This window comes from Triticum dicoccoides, chromosome 4A (assembly GCF_002162155.2).
Source record: "Triticum dicoccoides isolate Atlit2015 ecotype Zavitan chromosome 4A, WEW_v2.0, whole genome shotgun sequence".
In the NCBI taxonomy this organism is placed as follows: domain Eukaryota; kingdom Viridiplantae; phylum Streptophyta; class Magnoliopsida; order Poales; family Poaceae; genus Triticum; species Triticum dicoccoides.
Window position 1 is genome coordinate 669,736,705 of NC_041386.1, and position 7,833 is coordinate 669,744,537.

Here is a 7,833-nt window from a genome sequence, read left to right on the forward strand (position 1 = left end):
ACACAGAAGTAGATATGGGTCCTTTGAGAATACGCCTCCTCAACGACCAATGGTTAACAGCGGTTCTGTGGAGCGGTTTTGTGAGAATAGTTAATAATGAGATCATCATTTTAGGAAATGATGCGGAACTGGGTAGTGATATTGATCCGGAAGAAGCTCAAAAGGCACTTGAAATAGCCGAAGCTAACTTGAGTAAAGCTGAGGGTACGAAAGATTTGGTTGAAGCGAAGCTCACTCTCAAACGAGCTAGGATACGAATCGAGGCTGTCAATTGGATTTCCCCATCCAATTCAAGACAATCCAGTGGTTTATAGTTGATACAAAGAAAAAGGGAAGAGGGGTAGAAAAACTTATTAGATAGCGAAGCGAAGTAAGTCCAATGCTATCTAGTAATTTTTCTACCTACTTACCTACTATTGGATTTGAACCAATGACTCCCGCCGTATGAAAGCAATACTCTAACCACTGAGTTAAGTAGGCAATTTATCACCACAAAGGAAGACCCATTACTTCGATCGATTATATACTGAATCCCTTTTCTAAGCAATACCGCTCTGTTATTGGTCTGTTATATACTAAATACTAAACTAAATACTAAACAGATACAGATCAAAGGGGTATCCTCTGGCATTAGAAAATATTCATCTTGACAAGAAATTATCTATATGTTAAGATATCTCTGAAAAGGGCTATAGCTCAGTTCGGTAGAGCAACTCGCTTACACGTGCGCCAATGCTTTTCAAAGGAGCTTATTATGCAATGAACATAATCGATCTTATTGCAAAATCAATGTCTTACTTCATAGATTCGAGAGAATAGGAGAACAGTAGCCTGACAAACAGCCGGTTCAGTCCGATTCAGGTGCCAATTCAGGTGCCTAATCAAATAGAACCCTTATGGATTTGCTAGTTGATAAGGTAAATATCCAGCCCACTAAATGCTAGGCGTAATGAGGATAAGGGCCTCCAAAACACTTCTTTTCGTTCTATGAACTTTAAGGTGTATGAAGTCTCATAGTTAACTCTTGCAGTGGAACGATAGAGACTCCATTTCACTTAGGTTGATTTAATTTAGACCGGAGGCAGACCTAAGTCAAGGTAATCCTCCTTTGAAACACTTTGGTATTGCTCCTAGATAGATCATAATAAAAAAATCAATCAGAGCACAAGGAGCCATCTCATTATCTTTCCGTAAAGAAAAAGTATGGTGGACTAACTGATCTTTAAATCAGTTTATGAAAGAGCCCAATGCAAAAAAATGCATGTTGGGTCTTTGAAACAGTTCAAATCATTTCGATAATAATCCGTTTGATCTGTTTTACCGAGAAGGTCTACGGTTCGAATCCGTATAGCCCTAATATGCCCTTTTTTAGATTTTAGGATCTCTATCCTATGTTTTCTTTAGTTTAGTATAGTTTTCATTTTGTCATTAGTATTTGTTTATAGACTGGATAGGCGCCTGCGACATAGAATAGAGATAAAAGCATTACAAAAGGCTCATTCATCGAAAATCAAAATCATACAGATAGGAAAAGAAAAACGAATTTCTATCAAGTCAATAAAAGAAAGGATCCTTTCCCTGATTTGAATCCCGTCCTCCTTCAAATAGGATATCTCTAGACTTCCCTATAATAACTGCAATGATTTTATCCATTTTGCGAATTCCTACTTTGTTTTAAGTATATTTATTACTTTGTTTATAGATACATTATGTAAATTGATCAACTTTAAATAGAAAAAATAAAGTAAAGAGTAAATAAGAAAACATAATATTCTATCGCATAGTTCTGAAATAGAGTTCTTTATTTTTATTTTATAGTATTACTTCTCATTAATTATACTGCATAGATTAGTCCTACTATCTTAATTAGGTTCTAATTTAGTAGTACTCTCATTTTTATTTAATAGTCTCTTATTATTTTATTATTAAATATTAAATAAAGGATAGAGCTATTCTTTTTTCTAGAGATTCTAGAGAAAGCGAGACAAAGTGAAGCGAGAAAGTTTTCTTTATATAAGAATTAGATCTACATACACCATATCTAAATAGAATGGAAATCCAAAAGAAAGGGAGTTGGGATTCCATTGTATGAATCTTTAAAGAAGATGCAGCACAGAGGAAACAAAGGCTAAACTAAGCGCTTTTGTTTGAACAAAAATATTCTTGTTTCACCGAGGAAAAGAGAGAAGTTCTGGATAAATTGACAATGCTGAATTGCATTGACTAATTTAAGTTCCGCCTATTCCACATTAATGGGAGTACATTATGTTTCTGCTTCACGAATATGATATTTTTTGGACATTTCTAATAATAGCAAGCCTTATTCCTATTTTGGCATTTTCGATTTCAGGACTTTTAGCCCCGGTTAGTGAAGGACCAGAGAAGCTTTCTAGTTATGAATCGGGTATAGAACCCATGGGAGGGGCTTGGGTACAATTCCGAATACGCTATTATATGTTTGCGCTCGTTTTTGTTGTTTTTTATGTGGAAACCGTCTTTCTATACCCTTGGGCAATGAGTTTCGACGTATTGGGTGTATCCGTTTTTATCGAAGCTTTGATTTTTGTGCTTATCTTAGTCGTGGAATGGTCTTAACTGAATATTTAGACAAAAAAATAGAAGGAACAGATTCTATTGAGATAGTTATGAATTTGATTGAGTTTCCCTTACTTGACCAAACAAGTTCCAATTCTGTTATTTCAACTACACCAAATGATCTTTCGAATTGGTCAAGACTCTCTAGTTTATGGCCCCTTCTATACGGTACCAGTTGTTGTTTCATTGAATTTGCTTCATTAATAGGCTCACGATTCGACTTTGATCGTTATGGATTGGTACCAAGATCAAGTCCTAGGCAAGCAGACCTAATTTTAACAGCCGGTATGGTAACAATGAAAATGGCTCCCTCTTTAGTGAGGTTATACGAGCAAATGCCTGAACCAAAATACGTCATTGCTATGGGAGCCTGTACTATTACAGGGGGAATGTTTAGTACGGATTCCTATAGTACTGTTCGGGGAGTTGATAAGTTAATTCCTGTGGATGTCTACTTGCCGGGCTGCCCACCTAAACTGGAGGCAGTTATAGATGCCCTAACAAAACTTCGTAAGAAGATATCGCGAGAAATAGTTGAGGATCGAACTCTATCTCAAAATAAAAATAGATGTTTTACTACCAGTCACAAGCTTTATGTTAGGCGCAGTACTCATACAGGAACTTATGAGAAAGAATTGCTCTATCAATCACTATCTACATTAGATATATCTTCTGAAACTTTTTTCAAATCCAAAAGTTCAGTACCTTCCTACAAATTAGTGAATTAGGAGGGGGGCTCTTTTGTGTAGAAAAATAAAAAGCAGGGAAACCTTTCAAACTTGCATCCGAAATGTGAAATATTTATACAAAGAGGGAGAGATGAAGACAATGCAGCAGGGTTGGTTATCTAATTGGCTAGTCAAACATGAGGTGGTTCATAGATCTTTGGGCTTTGATCACCGAGGAATAGAGACTTTACAAATAAAAGCAGGGGATTGGGATTCCATTGCTGTCATTTTATATGTATATGGTTATAGTTATTTACGCTCCCAATGTGCTTATGATGTAGCACCCGGTGGATCTTTAGCTAAAGTGTATCATCTTACGAGAATACAATATGGTATAGATAATCCAGAAGAAGTCTGCATAAAAGTCTTTGCCCAAAAGGATAATCCTAGAATTCCGTCTGTCTTCTGGATTTGGAAAAGTGCCGATTTTCAAGAACGCGAATCTTATGATATGGTGGGAATCTCTTATGATAATCATCCGCGCCTTAAATGTATCCTAATGCCTGAACGTTGGATAGGCTGGCCCTTACGTAAGGATTATATAACCCCCAATTTTTATGAAATACAAGATGCTCATTGAATGATAAGAAATTCATGCTCACTTATACAACACAACTCCAGATTTTATTCAAGTCAAGGAATATTTTTAGGTTCTTTTCCTAGATGAAACGGAATACCTATTTATAATTAATTCCTAATTATACAAAAGCATTCTAGATAGACTGAGCAAAAAAAAGGGTTTCATTTGGATTCCCCTATTTTGAAAATCGCATATTAATTTCCTTCATATGAACAGAAAAATAGGATGACTCAAAGAAGTTCTCTACCAGGAACTTTGTACCGCGCACATTACTTAGCACAACTAGGAAAATAAGATAAGATAAAGATAAGCAAGACTAAAAAAATATTTGTCGAAATAGCGGAATACAAAATTAAGAAACGCAAAAAAATAAAGGGGAATCTCACCCCCTTCTTTATCATAAAGAAAAGATCTATTTTAAAACTTCTTTAAAAAGAAAAAGAAGTGCCTCTATATTTATATTATAGATTTATCCACTTAGATGAATAAATATTATTAATGAATATGTATCACAATCCATCTCGAGGTATTTGGATCAATACCTATTCGGTGGATCTTTTTTTTTCTCTGCCAGGAACCAGATTTGAACTGGTGACATGAGGATTTTCAGTCCTCTGCTCTACCAACTGAGCTATCCTGACCTTTTCTTGTGCATCATCCTAGTAGAGTATTTGTATCTATGTCAATTAAAAGGACTAAAATTAATTAAAGTATTTCAAATTTAAAATTTGAAAATGGGGGGGATAGTCCTATGCATTGTGCATGGTTTACTTAAATAAAACTTAAAAATAGAGTGAATAACCAAGATTTCTTGCCGATACTCTAATAAAAAAGAAATCTATTCAATGAATAGGATAAGATCCATTGAGTTCTCTTCGCATTCCTTTGTGAAAGAGTACAATGAGAAAGCTAATGAATCTTAAACCCATTGATAAAAAGAAAAAAAGAGGATAAATAATAATAATATAGTATAGTTAGGGAATAAAAGAGGATTTGGGGATAGAGGGACTTGAACCCTCACAACTTATAAAGTCAACGGATTTTCCTTTTACTAGAAATTTCATTGTTGTCAGTATTGACATGTAGAATGGGACTCTCTCTTTGTCCTCGTCCGATTAATCCACTTTTTTAAAGATCTCGAAAACTTTGAATTTGAATTGAAGAATTTGATTATTCAATATTTGATTGGAGTGGATTCACAATAATGAAAAAAAATTATGATATGAGTTTTTATGAGTTTTTTATTTCATAATCATTATCATTTCTAATTTCATTTTTAAAAAAGATAAAGAACCTATATTATAATTATAATATAATATGAGTTCTGTGATTAATCGTTTGCTATGTCAGTATCTATACGTGTTTATTAAATGTATAAGGTATAAAACCCCTCTTTCTCTAATTTAGAATTAGAAGGAATTCCACTAACAACACAACGTAATTAACTCGATTCGTTAGAACAGCTTCCATTGAGTCTCTGCACCTATCCTTTTCCTTTGTATTCTAGTTCCAGAACCCCTTGTTTTCTCAAAACACGGATTTGGCTCAGGATTGCCCTTTTTTAATTCCAGGGTTTCTCTGAATTTGGAAGTTACCACTTAGCAGGTTTCCGTACCAAGGCTCAATACAATCAAGTCCGTAGCGTCTACCGATTTCGCCATATCCCCATTTCCCTCTTCTTTGAGACCAGGATTCCTTGTGTAATTTCATCCATCTCTTAGTTTTTTTTTGAATCATTGAGTTCATCACTCAACGTAGTCTAGCAGTTCAGTTCGACTCTATTTGAGAGACCTTGCTTGCTTATTGCAATTCAGAATTGAATTGATTCTATCCTTGATGTATTTGCAATTCAATCCGAATCAATATATCCAAAAGTTTTTATCTCCCCCACCTCCCATCTTACTTTTTTATAGTATTCAAAATTATACTATAACGCTTGATATTTATTCTTTTTTTTCTAATCAGAATTAGCAATTTTATTTACTCCGACTCTATGTTCCCCTTAGTCAAATATTAATCCTGAAATTATTAACAAATAATAAAGTCTATAATGATCGAATGAAAATACCAATAAATTCTATAATTTTATTTTTTAATATCCTATAGTTAAGCATATCAAGCTAACTTTATCTTTAAGAAGTTTTCGTATTTTTTTATTTTTATAAGTATAACTTCAAATTTAGAACTAGTTAATAGCAAAGATTAATAACTAATATCTGAGATTTTACGAATTTCCTATACTATACCTATTTCTATTTGTTACACTATTTCTGTTATGTAAGCCCACTTAGCTCAGAGGTTAGAGCATCGCATTTGTAATGCGAGGGTCATCCGTTCAAATCCGATAGTCGGCTTTTTTTTCTCTATCGATGTTCTATGAACAAGAATCTCTTTTTTTCCGAATTAAATGGAGAATCCAGGATCTTTTATGTTTTTTACCTTACAATTTTGCTAGATACAAAACAAAAAAATAAATAATATATATAAAAAAATAAATATTTTGATGAAATTCCATTTTTGGGGTACTTTAGTTGATTTTACTCTGTTTATCCTGTAGTTTAATTCAGTTTTAATTTTGATGTATTCTGTAATGTAAATACAATGAAATTAATTGTGTAAAATGAAATTTCAATAAAATAAAAAAGGAGTCTTCATGTCCCGTTATCGAGGACCTCATTTAAAAAAAATACGCCATTTGGGAGCTTTACCAGGACTCACTAGAAAAACACCTAAATCCGGAAGTAATCTTAAAAAAAATTCAATTCTGGGAAAAAGGAGCAATATCGTATTCGTCTTCAGGAAAAACAGAAATTGTGTTTTCATTATGGTCTGACAGAATGACAATTACTTAGATATGTACATATCGCTGGAAAAGCAAAAAGGTCAACAGGCCAGGTTTTACTACAATTACTTGAAATGCGTTTGGATAATATCCTTTTTCGATTGGGTATGGCTTCAACCATTCCTGGGGCCCGCCAATTAGTCAACCATAGACATATTTTAGTTAATGGTCGTATAGTCAATATACCAAGTTTTTGTTGCAACCCCAGAGATATTATTACTACGAAAGATAACCAAAGATCAAAAGGTCTGGTTCAAAATTATATTGCTTCATCGGACCCGGGGAAATTGCCAAAGCATTTGGCGATTGACACGTTGGAATATAAAGGACTAGTAAATAAAATCCTAGATAGGAAGTAGGTCGGTCTCAAAATAAATGAGTTGTTAGTTGTAGAATATTACTCTTGTCAGACTTGAACTTAACGAAAAAAGGAAAGGTTCATAGAATTTTCTTCCCCTTCCCCTTTCCCCGAACTACATCACCCTAAGACCATTACCATTAATTCGTATTTTCCCATCAACTAGCTAAAATTGATTAACCCTAGGATTAGGATCCTTTTTTCTTTTTTCCTCTATGTGTATTTTACATACCACAGTAGTTTGCTATAGAGAATTTCTAATTTCTATTAAATCAAAATAAGATAATATAAGATATTATATTATTGCTGGAAAAAATTGTTATTTGATTTGATACATTGTGATCCTTAACGTTGATGAATTAATAAAAACGGAAAGAGAGGGATTCGAACCCTCGGTAAACAAAAGTCTACATAGCAGTTCCAATGCTACGCCTTGAACCGCTCGGCCATCTCTCCTACATAACTTACACTAAACTGATAGGGATCTCCTTCCCGTCGGGCCCCAAAGGGCTAACCTCGGCCATGTGGTTTGGGTCAGCCTTCATGTACCGCGTCTTCACCATGGCCGAGGCCTCCCTGGCGCCTTGACGGCAGGCCGATATCTTCCATAACCGGAAGCGTTGCCGCACTCACTTCAGCTTCTCTGCAAGCTCTTCAAGGCCTTCGGGCAGGGAGAGGGACGGCCACAAAGCCTGTACGACGCCTTGCATCGCCTGCTGAACTCGTTCAT

At 34.7% G+C, this 7,833-nt stretch overlaps 3 non-coding genes across 3 annotated transcripts; 1 reads left to right on the plus strand and 2 right to left on the minus strand.

Moving 5' to 3' along the window:
- Positions 1-4,471: 4,471 nt before the first annotated feature.
- On the minus strand, positions 4,472-4,544 carry TRNAF-GAA. Its single transcript has one exon. It is a non-coding gene; the product is annotated as a tRNA-Phe (tRNA).
- A 1,640-nt stretch (positions 4,545-6,184) lies between these two features.
- On the plus strand, positions 6,185-6,257 carry TRNAT-UGU. The gene has a single exon. It is a non-coding gene; the product is annotated as a tRNA-Thr (tRNA).
- A 1,215-nt stretch (positions 6,258-7,472) lies between these two features.
- On the minus strand, positions 7,473-7,559 carry TRNAS-GGA. Its single transcript has one exon. It is a non-coding gene; the product is annotated as a tRNA-Ser (tRNA).
- Between the last annotated feature and the right edge of the window lie 274 nt (positions 7,560-7,833).